Here is a 4,549-nt window from a genome sequence, read left to right on the forward strand (position 1 = left end):
TTCTTGTCTCTCGCTCTTTGATCATCGGACCAGTGTGTGGCTGCCTTGCTTGTCCTGTGCCTCAATTTACAGGCTACACTACCTGTGGGAAGCCTAGCCTGTGGACTATGTCACTGTAAGTTGAGGTCCCTTTAAGACCACATGATTGGAATGTACATCTCTTGAGCTGGGGACTGATGGTTGGTGACCTGGTTGACAGTTGGTGACCTGCCTTGCTGTTTGCTGCGTGTGCTGATATAGCCTAGCTCTCTCTTCACAGAGAGGACTACCTGCTGGCCCTCACGACTCAAAGGACTGCCAGTGTCTCACAACTCTCTAACACATTTGAATTATACTGAGCCATTTGTACTGCTTTATAATTTAACTGTTCATTTCTTATATTATCTATCTATCTATCTGTATATAATTTAACAGTTCATTTCTTGTGTTATATATTTAGCTGTATTTATAAATATATATACAATTACTAGCAATCTGGTTTTGTCTCTCTAGAGAACCCTGTCTAACACAACTGTTAATATTTGGGATTTAAAATCAAAGCTAGTTCATCGATCTCTTAAGGATCATAAAGACGAAGTAACTTGTGTAATTTATAATTGGAACGATTGCCATGTTGCTTCTGGATCTCTGAGTGGTGAAATAATTTTGCACAGTGTAACCACTAATTTATCTGGCACTCCATTTGGCCATGGTAATAACCAGACTAGCGAAAACTTTAGTGGCCAAGGCCCCTCTAATGGTGGTAGATTTCATGCCTGATGGAGCCACTTTGGCTATTGGATCTTCCCGTGGGAAAATCTCTCAATATGATCTAAGGATGCTGAAATCCCCGGTAAAAACCATCAGTGCTCACAAGACATCTGTGCAATGAATGTATCATGTTTCAGTATTCCACTGTCCTTTCTAAGTCAAGTTTAAATAAAGGTTCTTCACATAAGCCCCTGGCAGTGAACAAACAAACTGTCAACGTGAGCAACCCCGGTGGAGGAGTTCTGAACTCTGGAACTGTCAGGGAAGCAATGACTCCTTCCATCGCCACCATCCCACCGCAGCCCATGAGAACACCCCCCATGACAACAGGTGTGGGAAAAGGTCAAGTTGCAGTTCAAGAGAAAACAGGCTTGCCTCGGAGCCTAAACACTGATATCGTAACCAAGGAAATAGACAGTGGAAAAAGTCAAGATTTCTCCAGCTTTGATAATACGAGGAAAAGTAGGTTAGGCCACATGTTCTCACCTGTTTCAGAAGATGCTATACTTAACAAGGGAGGTGATGAGCCCCTTGTCAAAGGAGATGGCCTTGATTTCTTACCACAACTAAACTCAGTCTTCCCTCTAAGAAAAAAACCGTCACTTCGGCCACTTCGGTTTTGCATTCTAGTCCGCTCAGTATTTTCATGGGATCCCCAGGGAAAGAGGAGCATGAAAACCACAGTATGGCAACAGAGTCTAAGAAAGCCCAACTGGACAAACAAGAACCTAAAGACGCTTTCAAACAGTTTGCAAAGTTGATCTCCTCTGGTGCTGAAACTGGAAATTTAAATACCTCTCCATCATCTAACCAAGCAAGAAGTCCTGAGAAATTTGAAAAGCCAGAGAAAGAAATGGAAACCCAGTTGCTATATGGACCCCCTGTTGGTGGATCCTCTACCCCAAATCCAAGCACAGCATCCTCTGTCACAGCTGCAGTTGCCAGTTCACTGTCAGGGAAGATAGCCGAGGCCAGTGGAAATCATCGACCGAATGCATGACTGACATCTGTGCAGATACATTTTATTCAGAACATGATACAGGAAATACTGGATGACTTTAGAGAAGCATGCCATTGGGACATTGTGAATTTGCAGGTGGAGATGATTAAGCAATTCCATATGCAGTTGAATGAAATGCACTCTTTGCTGGAAAGATACTCAGTGAATGAAGGGTTAGTGGCTGAAATCCAAAGACTACGAGAAGAAAACGTGCTCACTACTGAACTGTCGGTGCACATCTTCATATTTTGTGATTTGGGATGTTTTTGGCAACATAAAATTAGTATTTTTATGGCCTCTGGAAATTTTTGCTTTCATGAAAAGGATATTGATGGACTTTTACGCAAATTGCTATTTCATCTTCTCTGACTTAAAATATTTTATTTTTATATTAAAAATTGTATATAATATGGAACCTGTATACAATACGTAATAGGAAACTCTGCAGAATCTTTATTTTATGAAAACTTTAGCTATACACTAAGTGACCTTTGTCACAAGAAAAAAAGTATGTTAGTAATTGATTATGTATACTTCTTAATCATCTTTTTTAAAAAAGACATTACCCTTTAATATAACATGATTTTTCAATTTGGTAAAATCTGATTATAGGCTGTGCTGCTGGATTACTCTGATTTTCACTTGCATTGTTTTAAAATTAGCTTGTTTTTAAAAAAAATCATTTTATTAGGGCTCATACAATTCATCACAATCCATACATACATCAATTGTGTAAAGCACACTTATACATTTGTTGCCCTCATCATTCTCAAAATTCGCTTTCCTCTTGGGTTCCTGGAATTAGCTCCTCATTTTCTTTTTTCCCCTCCCCCCTCCCTCATGAACCCTTAATAATTTATAAATTATTATTATATCTTATCTTACACTGCCTGGCGTCTCCCTTCACCCACCCTTCTGTTGCCCATCCCCCAGAGAGGAGGTTATATGGAGATCCTGGTGATCGATTCCCCCTTTCTACCCCTCCTTCCCTCCCGGTATCGCCACTGTCACCTCTGGTCCTGAGGGGTTCACCTGTCCTAGATTCCCTGTGTTTCCAGTTCCCATCTGTACCTCTGTGCATCCTCTGGTCTAACCAGGTTTGCAAGGTAGAATTGGGATCATGGTAGTTGAGGGGAGGAAGCATTTAAGAACTAGAGGAAGTTGAGTTAGTCAACTAGGTGAGTTAGTCAACTAGGGCAATTCTGCCCAGCACCACTGGGTCCCTGCATTAAAAGGGCACACCAACTTGCCATGTGGGGCAGGGTCTAAACCCCTCTGGCCTCACGTTCAAGCAATCAAGGATCAGCTATCTTTTTATTCTTTATTTCTTCCTTCTCTCTCTCCTCCCTCTTTACCATCACAGCCAATCTTAGTGAACACAGTTGGGTGTTTTGCCCCATTCTTTCTCTTTCTTCTCTTTTTCTTTCTTTCCTCTTTCTCTCTTTGTTCTCTTAGCTTCTCTCTCTGCTTGAATGATTCTCTCTTCTTCCTCTCATTCCTTTCACATGCCACTGCTGCTTCCCAGACCCCTAAAATCTGCCTAGGTCAACCCTGTCCTCCCAGTGGGCAGCCTGACCCCTTAGGAGAGTGCTGCACACAGGACGATTCAGCGTTACACACAGCACACTATGGGGTCAGCTATTTCTTTATCTATTTTTAAATTGTCTCACCTTCTCTTTCTTTTTTTCTTTCTTTCACCTTTTCTTCTTTTCTCCTCTTCTTCTAGCTCTTTCCTCTTTCCTACCACAGCCTCATCAGATTAAGTTCTACATTTTTGTTGTTTTCTTTCTTTCTTTTTTAATACTGTTTTCACTTTTGTTTACTCTGTGCATTCTAGTTGAATGTGTGTAAGTGGGTGTCAGTTTGCTTGATATGGTTGCTCCAGTCTGTGTCTTCTTATTTCTCTCTTTTTCCTCTATTTCACTCTCTTTCCTGTCACAAGCCACTAGCGGCCTCAAGGCCACTCCCCTCTGACTAGGGCAACTCTGAATACCCAACTGGGGGAGCTACCACCCGAATTTATTGGCTTGGCAAGCATCTGGGGAATTCATGCTGGTCCTCTTCCACAAAGCAAGCAGCACAGTGTTCTCCCCTACAAACTGTCGGGACATCCCCAGCCTAAATCCTGAGGCCCTACAAGTGACTGGGGGAAATGCCTGACTACCACAGATGGGGCTCCACGCTACTGCGGGAACATCCACCCAATCTCCAAGGCGATCTCTCTGTCTACAGTAATTCCCCTGCCAGCTACAGAGCTCTACATCAAGGAGGGTATACCCAAACGCCCTCCACAGCATTCCAGTTGCAGAGGAAAACACCACAGGCCAGCTGAGGTGCTCCAATAAACATGAAGCCTACTTAGAGATCAGCCAGGAAAGCGACCCCCTCGTGGGCCCACAACAACCTGAACAGTGTCACATAAGTGGAATATCCAACACACATTCCAAATAATGGAATACTGGATGGCTAGGATAAGAGTGAAACCACAGGAAGATGTAGTGATAGCCTGACCCCTCGGTACAGCTACCGGCAAGTAGTTCATAGAAGTACTCATAAGAATCCCCAAAGAGAGAGCCCAGGGCTCTTTGACTCAGGAAGATGGTTCCAGGCTCCTCTAAAACAACACATAAATGGCAACCAGTTCTAACAACTTCAATGAAAAAGCAGGAGAAAGAGAAGACAATGCCAGAAGAAGTCATGAACCTAACGATGGGCATAGAAGAAGCAGATATTGACTTGCCACAAAAATAAAATTTCAAAATGCTGGTTGAAATCATAAAGGATATGAGGGAAGCAATG

At 42.6% G+C, this 4,549-nt stretch overlaps 1 pseudogene; it reads left to right on the forward strand.

Annotated features, from left to right (window-relative positions):
- Positions 1–688: 688 nt before the first annotated feature.
- LOC101647175 lies at positions 689–2,119 on the forward strand (annotated as a pseudogene).
- Positions 2,120–4,549: the final 2,430 nt, after the last annotated feature.

The sequence above is a fragment of the Echinops telfairi genome, unplaced genomic scaffold, assembly GCF_000313985.2.
Source record: "Echinops telfairi isolate 266 unplaced genomic scaffold, ASM31398v2 ScPeMD7_30;HRSCAF=105, whole genome shotgun sequence".
Taxonomy (NCBI): Eukaryota; Metazoa; Chordata; class Mammalia; order Afrosoricida; family Tenrecidae; genus Echinops; species Echinops telfairi.